Here is a 25,426-nt window from a genome sequence, read left to right on the forward strand (position 1 = left end):
GACCCACAGACCCACCAATGCTACCATGGGTAAAAAAGAGATGATGGCATTCATCATGCATATTACCCACAACAGTTTCCAAAATCAGGAAAAAAACAGAGGAACAATGTCTTAACACAGTCCCGCATCCAAAAACAGCTACATCTTCACCACCTAGTTCCACTGACATCAAATCCACAGGAGGGGCCGCCACTACAGTACCATACAATTTTAAACCTTTCTCGTGCAGTCTTATGCATAATTACTGGCTATGATGTTGTGAACCTCAAACATCTCTAGTTATTTCCTTCTATTTGGTGGTGCTTCCATTTGTTTGCTGGGAGAAGAAATGCTTAATGCAAACACAAATAATAATTATAAAAACCACCATCTGAACTGTTCTTTATATAATGTAATAAAGACTGCAGTAATGAGCTTGTAGTCATAAAATTTACATTTATAATTACATGACTTAATGTAAGTGTGGCCTGTAATGATAAAGTACTTCTGGTGGTAAAATGCAATTAGTGTGCATCAGCCAGTGTGGCATAGCTGATGCCATCAGCTGTCATACTGGTTCAAATCTAAAGAAAAAACAATCGAAGGCACTTTGCTAGTTATGGATTGTTTCTGTGTCTTCAGCTTGTTCAATTAACTCAAAATGAGAATGCTTTCTTCATTCTCTCATAGTAAACTGCTGTTTATCATTAAAAGTTCAATTGGCTGACTCTCGGTGGAAATGTTATCCATAACACACTAATGAGTTCCTAGACATTTTGTTCTAATTAATGCTACTAATTCCTGTTAATTAATTGTTGCTGAGGCTCACTCCTGCTGCTGAGTTGAAGAAAGTAAAATTGGGTCATTGTAAAAAAAAAAAAACAACAACTTGGTGATACTGAAATATGGGTCTAGATTTCCTCCCTAATTTGTTAAGCAAAATGCCTCAGCAGAATGCTAAGTAGCAGATGAAAGCTAATGTTTGCACTGGCATCTATTTTGCATGAAAAAAAAAAAAAATTCAGTCTGTTAAATGGTTAATCGTATTTATGGACGAAGCAAATGTAAAGCAGTGGAGAATGGCAGTGGCAGTCAAATACATTCAGAGTATTTCACTGCTCAGATGTGAACGAGTTGAGAAACAAGTAAGTATGAATCCAACAGGGCTGAGAGAAGTCATTGTGTTAAAATGCTCAACCTCAAAGAAACTGACATAAATCTTATTAGTAGATCATGTAGATACTATGCTAGATACTGAGCTACTAATCTGAAAAACATCGTCTCTGAATCACATGAGCCTCAGAGCTTTCTTTCCACCTCTAACCTGTGCAAGTTCTATGAAACTCCAAGCCCAATTACACTATGGAGGACAGCATTGCATGGTGTGTAGGCTACTTACAACCATGTGTATTATCTCATCAATTTGTTTTTCTCCTGATGCTCAAATGCTGAGCGTTAGACTCAAACTGCATGAAGCAGCGCTGGTCTTCACCAGATTTGAGCTGTTCATCCTGTATTCAGCCTTGGCCTTTCAGATATGTACACTGAGGCTGTATGTGCAAATATTTGAGGCTGAAATATGTTTGAAACTGCAAGTCAAAGCATTAACCTTCACTGGCTTAGATTTAAAAAATATATTCTTAGCCCACTGCTTTGCCTTGTGGCTCACAGAAAAGTGACCAGAATTCCACTATGCAACATTATACGGACATTACAGTAGCCCTGCAATAAACACAGCCTTTGGGTGACAGCAGGACAGGATGACGGACAAACTGCTCATTACCTGGAATGACATGGAAAGGATGTTAGAGTAATTGTGTGATGTGGCTGTGTTGAGAAGGAAACCTGAAATTATGGATGCGCTTTCACACAAATTTCCTTTGCACCCTGGTGGTGTGGCCCCCGTGAAGTACTAACCTCTGTGGGATTCGTAGAGTGCTCCACATCAAATCACAAAATATGGGCACAGGACATTTCTAACACTGGTATACATCTCTTTGTTTTTTTCCTTTATCCAATTCAAAAATAAATTGAGTTAGCACACAAAATGACATCATATATTCATGCAACATCTTCTATGCTCTTAAAAAATTATAAAAGTATAACACTTACATCTACATGGCAACTTGACACCTGGGGCTTTGAGACTTTCCAGACTCAAAAAACTCTCTCAAGTTTCTGACAAGAAAACACTAAGAAACTGTGTTGCAGAGAGTCATTAAATTGTCTTAAATACCATCCCAATTGCTCAGAGACCAATTAACAGTGCTGCAACGCTCAAAGATACAGTATGATCAAAACTGCATTTCCCTGTCTGATGGTATTGTTTAACAAATGCTGGAGCTATTAAAACTGGCACTGCTGTGGAATATTAACTACACTCCTCTGAGATGTTATTGAGCCAGCAGTCTGTCAGACAGACAACAGGAGCCACCAGCCAAAATCAACATCATGTTTACAATGATGTTATATTCAGATCTCTGTCTCTGTCTCTCTCTGTTTAGAGGACTGGTCATATTATTCCTTTATGTGTTTTATAAACAATTCAGAATTTACAAAAGTGCACTTTCTATAACAGAACAAATACCACTGATGCATGCCAACAAATAAAGTTTGCTTGTAAAGAGACTGTGAAAGATAATTAACATCATCTGTGGCATTTTGCAGCATGTACTGCATATTTGCTAACTTAGGCCTTTTTACTGGTGAAACAGTCCAAATAGACGGGCCACTAACTTGAAAACAAACCTAGCAACAGGGAACGAAGTGCTCATTAATCATTTCTCACCGCAAGTGCATGTACACACTGATTCTGTGCCTGAATCATTCTGCAGTAGAGTCAGAAACGAGGTGAGAGACAACCTTTTTAGTCTCTGCTGAACACGGGAAGGTGATCCAGTAAGATTTTCTTTACTTTTTGTCTAACTAAATGCGATGGACAATAATTATTCATCCCCACTGATCAAAGAATATAAATCAGACCAACTTGGACATGTGACCTTGCCTCAAGGCACTCCAGTGTACAAGGTTTGAAAACTTTTGATATAGAGGAACCACCAGAAATAGAAAAAAATAATATATTATAATATTGCACTGTACATTATTCACAGCACTTCACTTTTTCCACATTTTCTTATGTTACAGCCTTATTCCAAAATGGATTAAATTCATTTTTTACCTCAAAATTCTACACACAATACCCCATAATGACAAAGTGAAAAAAGTTTGCTTGAAATTTTTGCAAATATATTAAAAATAAAAAACCAAAAAAATCACATGTACATAAGTATTCACAGCCTTTGCAATGACACTCAAAATTGAGCTCAGGTGCTTCCTGTTTCCACTGATCATCCTTCAGATGTTTCTACAACTTGATTGAGTCCACCTGTGGTAGATTCAGTTGATTGGACATGATTTGGAAAGGCACACACCTGTCTATATAAGGTCCCATAGTTGACAGTGCATGTCAGAGCACAAACCAAGCCATGAGGTCCAAGGAATTGTCTGTAGACCTCTGAGACAGGACTGTATCGAGGCAAAGCTCTGGGGAAGGGTACAGAAAAATTCCTGCAGCATTGAAGGTCCCAATGAGCACAGTGGCCTCCATCATCCGTAAATGGAAGAAGTTTGGAACCACCAGGACTCTTCCTAGAGCTGGCCGCCTGGTCAATCTGAGCGATCGGGGCAGAAGGGCTTTAGTCAGGGAGGTGACCAAGAACCCGATGGTCACTCTAACAGTGCTCCAGCATCACTCTGTGGAGAGAGGAGAACCTTCCATAAGGACAACCATTTCTGCAGCACTCCACCAATCAGGCCTGTATGGTAGATTGGCCAGACAGAGCCACTCCTCAGTAAAAGGCACATGACAGCCCGCCTGAAGTTTGCCAAACGGCACCCGAAGGACTCTCAGACCATGAGAAACAAAATTCTGTGGTGTGATGAAACAAAGATTGAACTCTTTGGCCTGAATGCCAATCGTCATGTCTGGAGGAAACCAGGCACCGCTCATCACCTGGCCAATACCATCCCTACAGCGAAGCATGGTGGTGGCAGCATCATGCTGTGGGGATGTTTTTCAGCAGCAGGAACTGGGAGACTAGTCAGGGTCGAGGGAAAGATGAATGCAGCGATGTACAGAGACATCCTTGATGAGAACCTGCTCCAGAGCGCTCTGGACCTCGGACTGGGGTGAAGGTTCATCTCCCAACAGGAAAACGACCCTAAGCACACAGCCAAGATAACAAAGGAGTGGCTTCGGGACAACTCTGTGAATGTCCTTGAGTGGCCCAGCCAGAGCCCAGACTTGAACCCGATTGAACATCTCTGGAGAGATCTGAAAATGGCTGTGCACCGACATTCTGAAGAATGGGAGACACTGCCCAAAAATAGATGTGCCAAGCTTGTAGCATCATACTCAAAAAGACTTGAGGTTGTAATTGCTGCCAAAGGTTCTTCAACAAAGTATTGAGCAAAGGCTGTGAATACTTACGTACATGTTATATTTTGGTTTTTTTATTTTTAATAAATTTGCAAAAATTTCAAGCAAACTTTTTTCACCTTGTCATTATGGGGTATTGTGTGTGGAATTTTGAGGTAAAAAATGAATTTAATTGGAATAAGGCTGTAACAAAACAAAATATGGAAAAAGTGAAGCGCTGTGAATAGTTTCCGGATGCACTGTATAAAAGGATGTAATCGATGTAACATTTGTGAATTATGATAGACACTTACTTTACAGATTGCACATTCATCACCAGGAGAAGGCCTTGCATTCCTACACATCACATCAGCTTTGAAGAGCATGGTGAATTAAATGCCAACATTTATATTGATCTATGTCTACTTCAAGGCCAATTCATGCTGTTTTCTGCACTACATTTGAAGGAATCTTTTTGATGTGAAAGAAATGTTCAACATCGGTGATTTAATCTGTCTGTTAAAATAACGTCTTTTTGTCTTGGTTACAAGAAAGTTTGATATCGAGTCCTTCCTCAGCTATGCCAAGGCTGGATGGATAGAGATAGAGTTGAATTTGGCATCTGGCACAAAGTTGTAGGTAGAACTGACAGTTTTGTTTCCTCCTCAACTTGGTGGCAGCTCTGCTAGAGAACAGTGGTAAGTGAGATGAAAATGATACAAAGGAAGAAGAAGGTTTTTGCCACAGGCTGGATTTTAAGAACTGAAAAGCATTTTTTGGTGATGTCTTCTGGTTGAAGGTTGTAAGTGTGTTGCATGTCTGATCACACAGGTGTCACTGATGAGTGTGGTGATAAGTGTGCTGTTTTAAAACTAATAAGCACATCAGTGACAGGGATGTCAGGGTGCTCTGACCGTGCCCTGCATCACTGCAGCTGGATGAAAACCTCAACAAGGCAGGAGGTTGGGAAAAAAACAAGATTACTGCTACTACTGTTAACTTACTCTATGAAAGTAATTTATCAGTTGAATAACTTGATTTTTGATGATCATCATCAAGTTAATTCAGTAACTCCATATTTAAGACATCTCATCAATTTAATTATTTATTAGATATGACTTTACAATTCCACAGTTTTATACAGTCCAACAGTGCCAAAGCCACTCCATTTAGAAATTTCACACAAACATTTGCCTTTTGTTTATTTGCACATATGCTGTTGAGGTTTCAAATAAAATGATTTGCAGTATGTTCATTTCTACAGTAAAAACAATTGGTATAAACAAAACTTCAGCATTTGGTATGACTCGGCTGGAGATCTGATGAATGGAATTAGGTCCTGAATTGACAAATTGTTGCTCTTTCCATTATTAAAAATGACTCAGGAGTCTTTTTCAAACATCACATTGATAGCCACAACAGAAACTGCTGTTTCTGACACAGCAATCCAATCCACAAGCACTGTAGACTGTGTCTCAGTAAAGTGACCTCTGTTTTACTGTGGCAGATCTTTAAAACACACACACACACACACACACACACACACACATCCACATCTAGATCTGCCACAGCACACAAAGACTACCTTTGTTCAACAAAGCGTCGCATCAACCTGAGTAGTGTTTTAGAAAGTGTAAAAGTGAATGAAACACCCGTGCTGCACAGAAAATGCAAGCCTATTATTGAGGTGTATGCAGGAGGCCACACAACAAGAGAGATTTACACCACAAAACGTGTGGTTTCCTGTGGCTGTTCAGGCCCAAGATATTCCTTTGTGTGAACCCATCAGAGGGAAAAACAGGACTAATGGGCGGTCATGTAATGCTTTTCTCTCCAGCGAGACTATATCGTGTGTGATTGCATGTTTCATAATCAAAAGAATATAGAGGATCGTTTACTGTCTATAATCTCGCCACATTTGTTGCACTATCAGCAGGCAATTTAAGGTTACAGAGATCAGCTTCCTCCACAACAACCTCTGAATATTTGAAGGTGACAGAATAGTCTCCGCTGGAGAAATTAGAAATTAATAAAGACCTTTGATTTTTGATATGTCAGCCATCATTATTGTGGCTTGGAGTCTCCTTCCAGAACAGACTATATGGGACTATCAGGAAGACACTGTAGCTACATAGTCTGACCATTTGATGTTTATTGATCTGTGAAGACAAATCCCGGAGTAGATGATTAAAATGTAACCATGACGATACAAACAGGGTGTAATGACTGGTGATAAAATCTAAACTGACCTGCCTCTGAATAGTCAGCGAGGACATGTTTGAAAGGTCTGTGGAGAAATTCACATACAATTTCTACAGTACACTAAGTTAATTTTCAGTCTGGGTTTGTTTTGCTCCTTTAAACAATACAAACTGTGAACATGAAACATCATTTCATTTGCATAGGTTAATTAAAAACAGTGTTTGATTTCTCTTTTCTGTGTTGATCAGAATACTAATTAAAAACCACTAATAATGTACACGTGACTGATAATGTCGACAACATTCTCATATGCCTTGGAGGATAATTATTTTCTTATTTTAAACATAAGTGTTGTTTTGCAGGGTTGTTGACTGTATTTAAAATATAATAGGTTGTGTTTTTGTTGTAACTGTCACACAGGATGTCAACTGAATACACAACTGAAGCCATTTGATGACTGCTCACTTGAATAAAGAGGATATTTTAAAATCCCCTGTTACTGGGGCATTTTCATTTAAGAACCTGCTTCCTACAACCCTGTTTCCGAAAAAAGTTGGGACACTTCACTTTCAAAAGTCCAGCAACTGATCCCCCGAGTTCCCAAACATTTACAGAGTGTTGTAAAAAGAAGAGGTGATGCAACATGGTGGTAAACATGCCCCTGTCCCAACTTTTTGAAATGTGTTGCTGGCATCAAATTCAAATTGAGCATATATTTTTTTTAATGAAACTTTCAGCATTTTAACATTTGATCTGTTGTCTTTGTTCTATTTTCAATTAAATATGGGTTTACATGATTTGCAAATCATCACATTCTGTTTTCATTTACATTTTACACAGCATCCAACTTTTTTGGAAACGCGGTTGTATTATTTGGTCATTTAGACAGCAGTGCAGCATAGGTTACAGACAGGAGCCTTGTCTGAGTCCCTGAGCTTGCTTAGAAATGCAGGCAGGAAAAATCAGCTACAACTGAGAAGCTGTTGAGCAAGGTGTGTTACACAGAAACTGTTCCAATGGGACCCTATTCTGAGAGCAGTGAGAGCTGTGTTTAAACAGAGAACAAATCTTCATGAAAACACCTCCCTGGAGGGACAGAATTCCAGTGTTTTTGTCTCATTTTTGTTCAAACTGACGTGTTAATGACTTTGTCTGCAGGTAATGACACAGACTAAAGTGTGTACAATAAAAACCCTCCTTTCCATCTCAGCCGCCTGAAAGTCCACATATAACGTCTAAGTCTTGTCTTTGCTGCTAATTAATTGGAGTAGCAATTATATATGTGCAGCTGTTCGGCCAGATGCCAGTGAACTCTACTCTGAAGTCCTGTTGGAAAATTAAACCTGACAAAGATGAGGCATGTAATCAAGAGTTTTTCTGATAACAAGAATTGCATCTGGTCCGACATGCACCTGAGATTCAAAACCATACTTTAGTAAAAGTTGTAGTGGTTAAGTCTACAGAAAGAAAGTATTAAGTAAAGAAGTGATTTGTAATGTAGAAAAATGGCTCCTGTAACTGTCATATTATTATCTACATGTTATATTATCGGATTATAATTATTAAAAAACATTAATGTGTTTTAATGTGTTTTTTCTGTTGCAACTGCTTGAAGTGGAGCTAAATTTAATTTATATGCTCTTGGGGAGATTAACCTACTGTAAAGCAATACATTGTAATTTTGAAGCACTTCATTAAATTTGTATATTATGAATTCATCTGCAAAGTAACTGTTAAAACAGATGTAGTGACGTAAAAAGTACAACGATTCCCTCTCAGAAGTTTGGAGTAGAGAGATGAAGTGGCAACTTAAAGTACAAAAACCTCAAAACTGTAGTTATGTGCAGTAAATACATGTCTGCTACTTTCACTTAAACACATTTAATGAAATCAAGAAACATACTGTATGTACAAAAGGTACAACTTTGATTGAATAATAACCTTTGGAGTAAAGCCAAACCGATGTTGGGAAACAGGTATTTTTTCTCTTTGGATTTTAGGTAAAACCAACAGAAAGGGTTTGAAGACATTTTAAGTAACAAGCTTTGTTTTCATTGCAGGTTGAGTGTGCATTTGAAGCAGGACAAGGTAAAAATCAAAAAGTTCCTCTGGAAAAAATAAAATAAAATAAGGAAGGAATTTGCATCTATCGAGTTTGAGAGGCAAAGGTTTTACTAATCCATAGAAATAAAAACATAACACACATAACACTTGCACATCACTTCAAACTTGTAATGTATACAGCAGTAAAACCATTTGCATCAGTTTCAGTCTGATTGGTTATAGTTTCCCTGCTCATCTCCACCAGTGAAAACTGCAGAGGTCCAAAGCGACCAAACTGTGATGTGCTGCAATGCAGATGGATTTTTCAGTGCCCTGCATGGAGGAGGGCAAAGAGGTAACATTGCCTCCATTGCCAGGGTCTCTCTTGTCTCAGCATTCTCCAGTCAAAACGCATGATCATCATTCCTTCTCTCTTTATCACCACAATGTACCGCGTCCTCACCTCCTGACAATTTCATACACGCTGAAATTCATGACCTCATCACAATGTAGAAATTGATTCAGCATGCTGTGATTTCCTTTCGCTCCTGACACCTATTCAGATTTTTATTTCTGATGGCAGTGAGAATATGATGTGCTGAATTTTTGCACTGTTCAATTACATTTGATGTTGTGAAGTCAGATTTGATGGTGCTCAAAGAAGACAAGCAGCTGGTTCAATATCTGACACAAAACAATGGAACACAGAACTATTATACAGTCTACAAAGTGACTGCAGATCTCTATTTCCACTTTAAAATGTTACAATAAATGTATGTCATGTCTTTTCAAAGTTATACAGGCAGTACAACATCTCTATTCTCTGTAAAGTCTCCAGTCCATAAAATTTACATTCATCTGGGAGGAGCCAGAAGATTATGCACTGCAATGATTTGGAGTAGGAATTGAATTAATAACTGGCTGCCTTAATAAAGCGTTGTTGTCAAAGATGACAGGTTGAGGCGATGTATTTGATAGGTAGCGTTTGTAAATCCCATTGAAAGGCATCATTAATCTTCTCATCTGGATGCCATGAGACATAAAATGAAAGAGTGGGAAATTACTTGTCATCCTCACAGCAGTGCACTGGAACATTTTAGATGGGGGTGTAATTGTTTTCCTGATTAGTTCAGTGTGGGTATGTGTCTATTTATTTACATGTTCTGTTAACAAGGACAGTCTTTGTTGTGACCTACTTCCCCCCAGCCCCCAACCCCCTCCCATACCCAACTGAGGATGAAAAATCCCTTTGAGCTCTGGGAGCAGCCGCAGATCTGCCTCTGCTGGAGAAAACAACATTATAGTAGTTTAAGTAGACAGTTCAAAGATACATTTTAACCAGTCAAATGAATGGATTCTTTTCTTTTCGAACAAACAAATGCGGGTGTATGAAGGTGCTAAATCCCCCTTTAAGGACACCACTGTGATAGTGCACTAATGGCAATGTACAGTAGCTGGAATGAACAGGCAGGATTAGTGATGAACAGAGAGCCATATATTTTGAGCTTGATATTATGCAATTACTTACTTGTCAGCCAAACACAACTACCTGCTACATAAAGTGGGCTGTTATTGGACGACATGCTGGGTGTGGGAACTGCAAGAGATGAACAATAACAAACTACACCAAACAGCAGAAATAAAGATGTTCAATGTGAACAGGACTAGAGTCTATAGCCACACTACCAGCTCTGTGAAGCTGTACCTATACAGTCCATTGGCTGTACATGGGCAGAGAAGTGTGTTGAGGTAAATACTAGCATGCACACACTGACAGTGCTAACATGACCATGTGTAGCAGGTGATGTTTAGTTTAGGGTCTTACCATGCAAACATTTGCAAAATAGCACCACAAACAAAGTATTGCTGAGGCTGGTGTCATTATTTTAAAGGCGATTGGTAAATATAAAATAAGCAAATATAATATAATAAACCAAAGTACTGGACACATAATGATTTTACCTATCAATATTTTCATCTGGACCAAAGTGGTGGACTGACCGGAAACAACAGACATCACAGATGCTGCTACCCTGGCTGAAACAATTACACAAAATCATCAGGCCACTGGTAAAAACATTTAAATACTTGACCCATTTTGATTTTTTTGGGCACAAGGAAGATGCACAACAAGTTCTAACCAAAACATAAACATATATCCGTTCATTTACATAAATAGTTTGATTTGTGCAGCTTAAAGAACTGACATTTTGTTTCATCTGATATATTTCTCGATGTTATCTTGTACCTCACACTGAACTATGCAGATCATTGGGAGTGGGGGTGAAGCAAAATTAGAATATTCCTCTGAGCTACAGTAAACCACCCACATCCATCTAGTAGAGACTACAACTGTAAGTAATAATGCCACTCTAAAATGAGTATACAGTGACACATTTATGAGCAGCAAAGACCGTCCTCTGCACAATAATCTCAAATGTATAGAAATATATATAGAGAGAGTGAGAAGCGCAGGTCTTTGGTGCAGTATATTTAGTTTAAATTTCCTCTGAAAACCTGTAATTAAACTACCTGCCCTAGTTTTAAAGGTTCAAAAATAACTTCTGAATGAGCAGATGTTTGCATTTTAAGAGCAGCTGTCATGGCTGGGTGCTGGCAGCCTCCTAACATGCATGCTTGTTGTAATTGAGAGGTAGTTCTGCTTGTCAAGTGAAAAAATACATCTGTCATAACAAACTGCTGCTGCAACTGGCAGGATTTATTGATAAGGGTTGTAGAACTTCCCGGCAACCTGGAAATAATTTGAACTTTGTCACGGAGCCCTGAGCTGTACCGTGCTATCGGGCAGGCTAGCCATCCTTCATCACACCGTATCTGAACTCTTCTGTCATGGCTGCGCTCAGGCTCCCTCTGCGGCTGGACAGAGAGGGGAGAGAAAGGTGATTAGAAAAAAAATACTTGGAGGGGGAATACAGATGAATCAGTGACTGTTTTAAGTATTTGTTTACACATTATTAAATTGTGAAATGCATGAATTGTGAAAAAATATGAAGATGTAACATCATCATACACAATGGTTGTTGATATGAAACATTTGAATATAATTTGGATTATTAGTTATTTCCTCCAAAATGTTTAAAATGTTAACATTGTAATCTTATTACTTTGTGACACATTTATTCATTCATTCATTCATTCACAAATTTATCACTGCTACAGTTTCAGCTTAGTTGCGTTTTGCTTTTGCACCCTGGAGCAATGTGCGCTGTGACGTGTCGGTCAAACATACACGCACCCCGCTTCATGATGCAACTAGATCTAAACACAGAAAGCTGAACCTGATCATTCAAGTGTCCTGGGAATCTGCTGATGTGCCAAAAAGGCTCAAGTTCACAAGCAACAGAAAACCCAAGGACGCAAGCCACCTGCTGCTGCTCAAACAAAACAACAGCCAAACACTGCAGGTCACACGGCTACTCCTAAGAAGCACTGTTGACCAGCCAGTGCAACATTAGCATTGATCTAGACAAAGCCAGCACCCACATCAATAATTGATGGTGAGTCATAATAATCACAAGGTTTTTATTATGAAATGGCTAGTTGGTCATTAGTCTTTTCAGGGGTAACCAGCTGTGTTGTAGGAGAAAGTCAAGTCAAACCAGGGCTTTGTTTGATCTATTTTTTGCTTGACTTCACTGCTTTTTAATAAAGAGGCAAAATGATAATAATAATAACAAAAATGGTGACACATACAATGTGTCTTGAGTTATTACAGCATTTAAATAAACATAACACATTCTACAGATGTGTCAAAAATTACTCATTTCTGAGCATATGTAAAACAAAACTGCAGTCAAACAACATTTCTGGATAATTTGAAATTCACTGCAGCACCCAGTTGCAGCAGAGTAGGGTACTGCTGACCGTACCCCTCTCTGCTGTCATAACAGAGCTTTACATAATGTATACTATTTCTGTCTGCAGAGATGTGAAACACGATCAATGCCCTATTCGCTGTACTGTCCTCATTGGCTCAGAAACAGTTTGATGAAGATGCACAGACTCAGAATCAGCTTAGCAAAGTCAGAAATCATCTCCATCAACATAACAGAGAAAAAAACTGACAACTGGTATGTGTGTGTGTGTGTGTGTGTGTGTGTGTGTGTCCCCTCACACCATTAATAGCCTATAATTCCTCCAACTAAACCAAAACAAATCATGGACAATCATGGACTCTATTTTGCACATTTAAATCACAGTTATCACAGCAGCACAAAGGTGGCAAAAGCAGAATAGAGACAACTCTACTTACAGGCAGTTCTAGTTTGACAGCAACAACTACACCTTAGCCTGATATCCGACTACATTACCATTTCATTTCTCTCTTATTGGTCAGCCTGGCACCGTGTTCATCTTTGTCCAGCTCAGGCTTTGTTTTGCCCTAAACCAACTGATAGTGAGTTGCTTATCCCTCCTGCCTAATGCTGTGTTGGGAGGTGCAGTTAACATAACTTAGGCTGTGCTCGGATTGTCCACTTGTGCATTGACTCACTCACCCACTATGGGGATTAAGTGCAGACAGCAGTTGACACATTTCGCACACTACTTGAATGTTAAATTGCCACATAACTATGTGCTCGATATCCATAATTATTATCACCGTTGCATAAACAAACACCAGAGCATCTGCATCACATATGATGCAAAATACATTAAAATACATGCTATCTTACAAGATGTGCATGTTTTTGCACCTGAAGTCGTGATCATCTATTCATCTATTATTTATGTTTTAATTTGTGTCTACAAAGCAATCTTTACTCTGCTTTTGGCAGTTCTTACTGTTTTGTGTCAGTTTGTGGTGTCAGATGTTTTAATAATAATGCTGCTGCTCAGGCAGTGGAGGAGACAAGCCACTGCATGGTCAAGTCATGTGTGGAGTATTAACCCTATAATGCCAAATGCATCAAATTTGATACAAGCATTTCTGAGACCTATTGCATCACCTTATGGTAAAAACTTCACTCAAAACCCTCTTGTATCCAATCTGATACTTGTCTTCCAACCCCTGGTGGATCCCTTTATCACTGCAACAATTCAAACACAGTACATGGGACAACCCAAGTTGTCCACCTTCAGATAGTTCCCAACTCACTGGATCAAGGTAAAGAAAATTGCGATTTTTACGATTTTCCAGTGACATTTTCTTTAAAATTTTTAGTGATATTCTAACATGAACACTTAATCTGTTGAAGCAAGTTATAATTACATAATTTTTTACATTTTAGCATGTAGTAAAATCGTGTATGAAATTTGGAAAAACCTATATGCAAATAATTTTTTGTAATTTTTTTTTTCAAATTTTGTGAAAGGGCCAAATAAAGGTTCCAGATTCAAGAAATCAGAATTTTCTGTCCATTATTTCTGGGGTCAGGCATTACAGGGTTAAGCTCTCAAGGCACTCTCTACTGCTAGTAAAACCACATTAGCTAGCAGCTAACGTTGCACCTAGCTTGTTCACAAGATTACATCTTCTGCAGCACGAGACAGGCCACGATGCGACATGGTCTAGCTTGATCGATGTAGTGCACATGTTCTGTACACTACATTTTGTTGTGTCTTGCGACAGTTTTTTAACAGTAAAAAAGGGCTGATTCAGTGTATTGTGGACTAAATAGTGAGTGACTGGATGTAATGAACAGGGCTTACATTTTTTTGATGACAGTTAAAGAAAAATGCTAGTTTAAGATTTCTGCAAATTCACTTTCATAACCTTGTACACCTGCAGAACTCCACTGAATACTTTTAAAAGCCATCTGTCAATGGGCACAACACCAGACCTATTGGGATTATGTTTGAACTACTGACTTACATAAACTTGCACATCTGCATTCATTACATCCACACTTGTCACATTCTTGTGGCCATTTCTTTGTTGTGGTTTTTCAGATGTTGCAATACTGGCTGCAAAGTCTGATTCTTACACTGAAAACCTTTAAAAATCAACCGTCTGTGGGCACAACACCAGTCCTACTGGGACTACTGAACAAATCAGAGATGTGGGCAGCGATTCAGAGGTCTGAAACCCAACTAACTACAGCCTCAACAACAAATCAAAACTAAACAGCTGAGAGAGCTCCGTCAAGATGGTCTGACCAACATTAAATCTTTTAATCTCTCGCTTCATCTTATAATTCTAAAGCCTCTCAGACTGGGCAGCTTGGGTAACATGAGTGTCCTATAACAAGTTTAATTAAGTCACAGTTAGAGTCAACAAGTCAGTGAAAATTCATTTACGTTTTGCTGCCATTTTGTGTGCTAATGTGCAAACTGTGCAGCTATTAAATGACTGCATTCACGGCAGCTTTGTTTGCAAAATCAAGCTCTATCTAGCTGCACAAACTGATGAAACACAAGCTGGAACACTGTTGAGTGCATTAGAGCTCATATATTTGTTGCTGGCACAGTATCAGTTTTACATACAAGTGAATGAAAGAAGGAAGTTGCACCTGCCCCTTTGTTCTCTTCCCTGAGGGGGATCTTTGTGTTTGTCCCAAAGCACTGTGGAGTACAGTGACAAATTTCACTATAAACCACACAGCCAATGACAATGACAGAGGAGTTTATTCTACCTCCCATTCGCCGTTACAGTTATACGTATGTTAAATGAGTGGAATTAAGCAGCAGGCTCAGCTATCGAGAAGTGTTTTCACAGAACAGTCTCCACTCCTGGTTTTCTTTTTTTTATGCCTTTAATACATGCACTTATGCACTCACTCACTCTCTCTCTCTCTCACACACACACACACACACACACACACACACACACACACACACACACACACACACACAAAAGAAATAAATTAGGTATTCTGCCAAGCCTATTACCATTTTTTACAAAGCCATCTACTGATTTAAATGGGCAAAATACTGAAAACGAAATCAATTAAATTGAATTGGATACAGTATAACCGATGAAGCGGACATGTTGTTAAAATGCAAACAGCATCTCCAACACCTCCCCTGAAAGCGAGAAAAAAAACAAAAAACTCCTTCCCATCTCTTCAGCTGCTTCGGCCCCGTCCTGAGAGATTGGAGCAGCAGAATAAAGAAGGCATCTGTACTCTTCCAGGTCAGTCATGCCCTGTTTGGGAAGGTTGGAATTTGAGATCCAAGGATAAACATCAGCTCCCCAGAGAGGACGGTTACTCATGTTTGAATACTGCACAGGGAAAATGAATCCCTCTACAAGCAAAACAACCATGAAGAACACTTTCATAGGCTCTTTTGGGAAAGTTAATTCTTAACCTGCGGCTTTAGGCTGTGCAGTAACTATGTTTGGCTCGTCCTCAGCCAGGTGTTTAAAGCACATGGAAAAAAAAAAAAACACCATTGTGGAGAAAATGAAGAGAAATGACTATGCAAATAAAAATGAAAAGTGTTCCATTTTTCAATGAAATCTACTTTCTTTTATTTGCTTTTGCTAACAGAAATCACATAAACTTGAATAAGCAAATGTCTAAGATACAATTTTGCTGTGCTGCATGAAGCATTTTCTGAACCTGCACATTTTCTGTTCATTTTGATCACCCATCTCTTTTTCCTGGGGAAAGAATAATGTCTCCATGGGCAGAACCAAGAGTAAACAGCTGTGCCTTTGTATTATGAGTGGTTACAGGTAATCAACAATGCATCCACTTATCCAAGACTCTTCACAGAGGGGATTGTTTTCAGCTGCACTCAATGATTGAAAGCATTAGTGATAAATGGCAAACTGCTTAGATGCTTCATAGACTTCCACAGTGACCACAACTGCGGTGTGATCATCGAAAAAAGAAAAGAATACAATTTTAGTATTTACTAATCTCTCACATTTGAGTAATGTGATTTTGAAATTGTATGCACACAGGAGGATGTTGTTTTTATCATAATTTGCCGGATTACTGTTTTGGGGGCTAATATAGTCACAGGAAGCACAAACAGAATAAGAAATGTATTTTTTGTGAGCTCCAGGTGTGTGTTTGCTGTAGCAGGAGAACAGAGGAGACGAGGACGGAGACGTTCAAGGTAGATCATATTGGCAAAATGTGGTGAAGTTACAAAGGGCACACCTTTATTTTCCAGAGTCTTTAAGCGAGATCTCAGGCTTTATCTCCCCTCCCCTCCAACACACAGTCACACCTGTTTTCAAAGCAAATGTTATCAGACCAGAGGCCATCCAACCAAATCAAACACACAAAGCTCAGCTGTTGTGACTTGGTAACGTTTCTTGTTCAGAATGGCTGCTTCTTTTCAAGTAAATCACGCACTTAGGGGCTCGCATTAAATTGCCTCGTCGTGGCTTCAGGGCATCACATCTATGCTTCATCTCCATAAAAATATAAAGTCATGTAGTTTTGTGGAGAATAGAAACGTACAGTGAAAATAACATATCACCATGTTTTTTGTTTTCTGTGCAATATTTGTGTTTTTACTGCTAATAAGCAATTTGGCATGGAGACAATGCTTAATTGTTACTGATAGTCTGCTGAGGTTCTGCACAGCGATATGGCTGTGGTGCTGTGTTGACTGAGGTCAACCAGAGTTGTAGAGCAAAAATTAGACTTTATGAGTGTTAACAAGAGTTGTGTGCTCCCAAACCTTTTTAAAACCTGTTTTATACCTTAAAAAACACAAGTTGTCAATGAGATAATAAAAAAGTAGCAGATGAAGTTGTAAGCAACATGGTTGATCATCAGCATTTTTTTAAGGGTTTCGATGGCGCAGTGTGACGAAAAAAGTAATAAATTAATTGCTTGTAAACATGTGTCCTGATGCACTAAAGAAATAAACGTTTAAAAACTTGAAACTCCCTTTCAGCATTCATCTGGAACTGATGATTAAAATCTAGTTACTAGTTTTTTAATCTATCTCTGCAGTAGATATCATAGGGGAAAGCAGGGTTTTTTTTTTTAAAAACATATTATGAAGAATTCCTGTGATACTCTTATTCATAATGCATCGAGTGTAGCACACAGTTATGTTTTAGTTTTAATGAAATGTTCACCAACAGTTCTGTGGTGTCCTAATTTCTGGAAATATAACATTTTGTGTGGACATTCAAATTCAAAGGTCCTTGTCTATTTTTTGTTCTAAATTTTCTTTAGTTTACTGTAGTTGTTGTTGTCTTGTGCACTTACGTGCACTGACACATCTCAAGGGTATGGAGCTCAGTCATGTAAGCGACCTCGTCTTTTTTTGGCTTCACTTCACAACTGCACAACATGACAACAGAGAAAACAGATTGTGGCAGAAAATCGTCTATTTTATTCTCATATCTTATCATTTTATACATATATAGAGCATGACGACTTCAGGGCAGGTGTGAGCGATGGCTGAGCAAAACAAAACTTTCTTTAAAAAAAGCCAGTTTGTCTTTCCATGTGTAAACGTGGGACTAATTACTGTCTAATAGAGGCTGCAAGGAAAAGGCATGTGCCAAAGAAGTAATTTGATTGTAAGCAAGCCAATTATAACCTAATTACCCAGCTTACCTGAAACAGAGCTCAGTGGGTGAACAGATCATGCATAGTGGGTTTTAGTCAAGGCAAGTGTTTATTAACACAAATGAGCTAAGGGCTATTTTTATAAAAGTTATATATAAGCACTTTCCTCTTTTGCAGCTGTAACCAGTTCGTATGTTTTTCCACTCTGCAAAGCACCTAATGAAATCTGCTCTGCTGATGTTACAGCCCCAGTGAATCTCACAAACTCTCACACACCTTAAACCTGCATTAACTGACACTTACGTAGGGGCTGCAGAAACAAGCTTTGACTTAAAGTTGTTGTCGTGGACTCGTTAGTAATTGCTCACACACACATCCATCAGATATGAAACAACATTAGGATTATTTTTTGGACGTCCCGTATTCAGTCTCCACTGTGGTCACCTGCTTGTCGTTGTCCCTGTTTGCAATTTGTTGCTGGCCAGGTAGAGTGCTGTGGGTTTATCAGAGCTCTTTCGCTGAGAACAGGTGAGAGTGAACTGGGCCATAAAACCAAAACAGTGAGCTTAAAGATGCTAAAAATCCATGTGGAGCTAATGAATAATAGGAACAATGATTATAGCAGCTTTATTCATTTAAATTTTTCTAATTATTTTAGAGTGTTTTTTTTTTCAGATGGTGTACAGTACATTTACAAAATATCAATACCACCTTACATGCATGATCTTACCTGAAATTGCATGATATCACACAGGTGTTCCTTGTGTGAGGTAAGCATTAGGGAAGAATAGGAAGACACAAACACATCAACTGATCCCCCTTTTTTTCCCATCTCTCTTAAGTAGTTTGCAGCTCTGACCAGTCAGCAGTGGACAGCCCGCAGCAGTGTGTCCCAGAGCTGGCTCCAGTTGTGTTGTGTTACGCTGGATTAGAATCAGAAATGACAGCCTGGACAAGTATGAGGCAGATGGCTCCTAACATGGCATCAGTTACAGGTCTTACAGGGAAAACCTTTCATCCTTTTGTTTGCCCTCCACTCGACGCTTGCAGAGATCACATCATTAGAATCCTATTCTTCACAGTCGCCATTAGTCAACTGCATTGTCAAGATGGTTGTGGGTCTCTTTTCTTTTGGTTTACTTTGTGGTACGCTGGTTAACGGACCTTATCCTTACATAAAGGTCAAGTGTTTAAGCTTTATTTTCATGCACTGTTTTTGAAACAAATCTTATATCGATCTATATCTGTAAAACCCAGATGTTATTATTTTGTAGAACAAGGACTTGACTGGAAAAAATCCATGTGTTTGCTTCTATTCTTGAGCTGTCAGTCATGTTCTCAGACCCGTCGATTACTGTTTCAAAGGGAGACTAATGATAAATACTGACTCCATAATGTTTGGTCTGTGAAAAGGTACAAATCGCAGAGTTTGTTTTTAGAAGCAGAGAGACAAAACAGAGAGAAAACCTGTTTATCACACTGAACTGAGCTGCTAGTTCACAAGCAGCTGCCTAAACACTGTTGAAAATACCCCAAGAGTGCAGCTGCAGCCTCGAGCTTAGACTGTTCCTCATCAGGGTAAGAATGAATCCACCACTTCTCTTCACTCTAAACATGATGAGAAACACATGTCAATTAACATTGTCATTCAAAGGGAAATAAGAGACTGTCCCACAAAAAATGAGCCCATAGGTCATTTATGCAGTAAGTTATTATGACCCATAGTTATGTTTTGTTGTAGAAGGCTATAGTAATTATGACAGGAGCAAAAGAAAAAGTCCAGTGTCATAGTATATAGAGCCACCAAGTCTGCATTAGAAAAAGGTTGGAGTGGATGGACAGATCAACAAAATTGTATCCATTACAACCAAAGTCTGGTATGCCTGCTGTCATAGGGGCACTATTTCAGCAGACACTCCGATGGGTCTTATCTGATGGTTGTATCAAACAAACCATATGGTTGTTCACGTTGGAGGACTTGTTGGGAACTAACATTTTCACTGCCTCACTAGCATTAAAAAAACCATGCCAGCTTGAGCAGCATCAGAGGATTAATTGTAATGAACAGAGGTGTAGTGCTATTAGCTTAATGAATGGTCTGCACCTATGACATGCCTCATGCATATATAATCACTGCTACTATGTTAAGTTTACACACATTAGTAAACTATAAGTGACCACACAATCAAATGTTAGACTGACTCTATGAATTATTTCATCATGTTGACCGTACTGTGCAGCAGTCAGTCTAACATCTAGCTAAGTAGTATTAGACAGTATCATGGATGTGGTAGGTTGTAATTAGCTTGGCATTGAAGCAATATAGGTGAATGAAGTAGTTTGAATGATTTCATTTACTTACTTGTGCTGAGCAAATGATGCCTCATTCAAAACATCCATTCTGAGGAAAAGTGACAGTGCAGTTAAAGGCGAGCCTATGAAAATGTAGCTAAGTAAGCTTTGACTTTCAGAAGGGTCTGTGGATGCAGCACAAGCTGTATTGGCTGCTTTTATAGTGTTTCTTTGCAAATGCATTACAAACAAAGAAACAGTCATAAAAGTGATGATGAATAAAAGGATGTTTTACTGCCTTTTCATCTTGATATCACAATGTCTAGGTAAAAAAAAATTCATAAATTACTTCACTGTGCTGCTCAAAGGATGCTACCAGCAGATAGCAACAACTTTTAAGGTGGAGTGCTTTCTTGCGTTTTATTCAATTAATGAGTTGATGGTGGGAATCAATCAATACACTTTAAATGTCAATATAACAAATCTGACATTTCATTTTCCTTTAATTAGTTCTCTTGTATGACATATACTTCAGTGACGACTGGATATTAAAGTGCTTAAATGTATATGAATTCCTACTGAATGCAATATTCTATTTGTGTCAGATTGTCATGCATGTAAGCACATAATTGATTCAGTTCAAATAATTTTTTTAGGTCTTTTTTCTCTGGCCATGGGTGTCAAATGGTGATAGAGCACTCTCTCTCTCACTTTCCTCTCAAATTTCATAAAAAAACACTGCATGGAAATGGGAAACATATTGTCTGGCACAAACTTAAGAACGAGCACTGTGTGTTAAAATGGGAACCACAGAAATGTGTGAGGCTCAGGGCCACATACAGTAGTCCTCAAACATATGTATTCCCCTAGTTACCATCTGATTGGGTTTCTAAGTAACAGTATAGTCAGCTGCAACATGAAATGCAACTTTAAATCAGAACACAGACTACAAATTGCCCAACTGCTTGCATAGTTCTTTGTTAACCCACTGTTAATCAGAGAACATCATTGAGCAGCATTTCTTGAAATCCAAGTAGAACCTCTCTAACAAAGTGTACCCACTCCAGCTTAGATACTTTTCACCACCCTGCTTGGTTAAGAACAGAAGTAGGACCAGGTAAAGATGGATAGTAGTGTCTTAGTTACACTAGAGGTAGAGATAAGAAAATGGACTTGGGCAATTATGCTCAAGCTGAGTTATTGTCAAGAGAGAAAATTCAGCAGCTGTTGAATGAACTGGAATACCCTACTAGCTGAAAACACATGTTAGACATGTCTGTAAGTCCACAGTTACTTAATTTCACCCAGTATAATGTAGCAAATATTTCCAGTAAAAAGCCATAGTTTCCATTGCCTCACTGGGAGTTTGAGATGATGTCAACATCTAAACCCAGTGATTTATCTAACCAAGGGCCCTTTCTGCACCCAAAGCTGTTTTTGCAGTTTCTCATTAGGACCAAAAATCACTATATTTTTAGTTTTTTCTGACTGATTTAAATTGATAAGCTTATACAAGAAAGTTTAGATCTGAAGCCAGTACAATAGGTGGGGGAGGAAACACAGATTTCATCTGTCCTGAGAATGTCCATGATTAAACTACACAGTGGAGAGGTGAAGGTGACCAGAAAGCCGAGGCAACACTTTAAGATTCCTGAAGATCAACAGTGACTCAAAGAGAGCTCCGATTTTAGTATTGCTCAGACGCACTGCTGCCTTTCACACTGTTGGTCATGACATTGTAATTCAAAGGCCTCATGTTTCAGTTTGCTTAGCAGATTGTGTTCTTAATTGGTTTTCATCCTACTTAAAGAACAGGAGCTTTAATGTTTCCATAGGTAGTTTTAAATCTGAAGAAAACAAATGTCAAGGGTCAGTCCTTGGGCCACTGTTCTTTAACTTATACATACCCCCATTTGGTATTATCCTTTAGAAACATAATACATCCTAACATTCGTATGCCGATGATGCACAATTGTTGATTGTGGTTTTGTTAAACTATTGATGATATCAGTTGTTGGATGTCCAGAACCTTACAGCTGAATACAGACAAGACTGAGAAAGGTCAGAGACAAAAAATTTATTTACACTTGTCACTGAGTTCCTTATACTTGTCCATTTTCCTGCTTCCAACACACCAAATTGACCTACTGCCTAATACACCCCCCCCCCAATCAACATGAACATCAACATGATCCTCAATATTAGCACTTGGTTGGTCTTTCCTTTTGTGAAATAATATGCTAACCTACTGTACACCTTTACTGTGTGTGCTTCAGCTCTGTTCAAATACAAAAACTCAGTTCAAATGGTCTTAAGCCCTCCCTTTCAGGCCACTGGTGTCAAACAATGACAGACCATGCTCCTACTCTTGTATAAGTGGCTTTGAACTGAAAAAGATGTTGTCTGGCAGCATCTTAAACAAGCCACATGGCAATATCATGAATGGAGCAGAGCAGACATTTCTCTAATTGGCATGCTGTTGTAGAAGAAATAATTGGCTCATTTTAGTCAGTTGAGTGATGACTGGAAAATGTGCCCTTAAAGAGTATCCATTTTGTTCTTTGGGGACTAATCTGGGAAGCATTCATATTTATTGTCTGTGCTCAGATAGACATGGATTTCCTTGTCTCACGTGTCAAGGGTATGAAAGGAAGGGATGATTAATGATGCAAGTTTCTCTTTTAAGTGCCATTATGGGGCGTCATTCACCACCGCTATAACCTCAAGCACAGCAAATCTTTATTCAGTCCAAGCTGCCTGTGTAAAGAAGAAAAAAATTCAGTCACTTTCTCTCCAGTAGTGAAGGAGACAGGCTGGAAACAACATGACTGTGTTTTGAAAGCAGGTATAGTAGAGCAGCTAAGGGGAATTCTGGTGTTTAAAACGTCGAAGCAGAACAAAATCTAGTGTGGGTAGTTACTCTCAAATTTGGTATTTGTAATGAGAATTTGTGTTAATTTGTTTTGGTTGTATTTGAAAAATGACAAAAATGAAGCAGTGCTTGCTTTGCAGGACCCTATTGCATTTTTGTGGTAATTAATTTTATAAACCATACTTTCTCACTCAGATTCCTATGGCACACAGTTTCCTTGTATCAACGTGCCCTACAGCACCGTCTGCACAGTAAATGGAAAAATAACTCAATTTTCCTATACAGTAGCTCTGCCTCTGCAAATATGGACATTTACTAGTTGTAACACTTGTATCTCCACATAAGCACGTCTCCTACAAATTACTCTACATTCATTAGCAACAATTTTTCATGAGCAATCATATTTTGGAAATGTCTTAGGGTAACATAATTAGTAATGCAAAATAGTTACATATGAATGTCAAATGTCATTTGTTGGAGATTGGATTGCTTCATGGATGAAACATGGATGAAATTAGCTCTTTCTTTCTGTAAGGCAGCCCAAACACAATACTCAGTGTGAATGTTGAAGCCTACTTTTGTCTTGGCCAGGGTCACAGGTTCACTTTTGTCCCCACTCCCAAAACACCATAGGGGATTTTGTTTCATGGCTCTGTCTTGAACAGGTGCAAAGAATGAGCTAGTTGGCTGAAACACTGTAACACACACACACACACACACACACACACACACAAAGAACAAATACAGCACATCTCTGTGCATGCTGTGTAGGACAGACTAGAGGGTTCAGTGGCCTCCTGTTTATCTGCTCTAACACTGGTGTGTTAGAGTTGCAATCCCTGTTGAGATATACTGTACAGTCTCTGTACTTGACACAACACAACATCTAGAAATGGCTTTTGTGATTGTGCCCCACAACAGGCTAAAGATAAAGTACAATTCTGCACCACACAATTATTGCTCTGGTTGAAACAAAAGATAAAGGGCAGATTAATAAGCCTCTGTGGCAGTGCTGTTACCATAGAGGCTTATTATCAGCCCTTTATCTTCTACAGTGTTTTAACTCATTCACATGTTCAGGACATTATCAGTGGGATGGCAATTGACATGGTCTTATTTATTCATACTGAATCACTTTGTTTTTGTATGTCCCTTGAAGCGAGGTTTGCTTGGTAGGAGTGATATGCTGTATAAAACTTTGTAAAGGTATGTTAAGCCAAAACTTGAAGCAAAATTGAGAAGCATAACAAATGCATAAAAAAGAAGTAAGCTGCGGGAGCTGAGGTGAAGATGCTACAGCGAAAGCACTTTATTTTTCAAAATATCTTATACATGATGCATAGTTTGGTGAGGTTGAAAAATAATGGGTCGGTCCAGTGGTCAAAGAAAGATATCTTGAGACTGAATGGCCAGAATATCCATCAGATCAATGCAGATGTCCATGCTCCATACAATAATTATGACTCCTTTCTGTGACCCACGTGACCTGTAGAATCATTGTTTTCCTTTGGTTAACACTAAGAAAACTAAAGGCTGGATTAAAAATTGTTATACATGATTTAGAGACTGAATCTTAAAGGTCCCATATTGTAGAAAGTGAGATTTCCATATCTTTTTTTTTTTTAATTATAAAGCAGGTATAGGTGCTATGTTAATATTATAGGATAGAAGCTGTCAATCCATGGAGAAACGCACATAGCCTATATTCAGAAACACCTTAAAACAAGCCACCAGGACTTCTGTAACTTTGTGTTTACCTGAAATCTGCTATATTTATTTTATCACTCAAAAAACAACAACAACAACAACAACAACAACAACAATAACAACAACAGCAACAACAACAACAACAACAACAACAACAACAACAACACATAGTTACTAATGCTCCAGACAGAGGCCTTAGAGACAGGATGTAAAACTAGACCGAGATTGTTTTTGCTTCTTAAAACCACAAACATATCTTCTTATGGATAAAACCTCAAGTAAAACACAACAAAAATGTAAAATATGGGCCCTATAATGATTTCAGTGAGAATTTTCCATCAGGCTGAAGGTGCCACTTGTAAGAGAAATAACAAAATCTAAAGGGCAGATTGTTTTGATTATTACTGATCACATTCATTCAACTTTTTCATTTCTTTTTTTTGTCATTGTAATGGTACTGTAATGGTA

Source organism: Trachinotus anak, unplaced genomic scaffold (assembly GCF_046630095.1).
Source record: "Trachinotus anak isolate AG129_WGS33_773 ecotype Australia unplaced genomic scaffold, CSIRO_AGI_Tana_v1 ptg000011l, whole genome shotgun sequence".
NCBI lineage: Eukaryota > Metazoa > Chordata > Actinopteri > Carangiformes > Carangidae > Trachinotus > Trachinotus anak.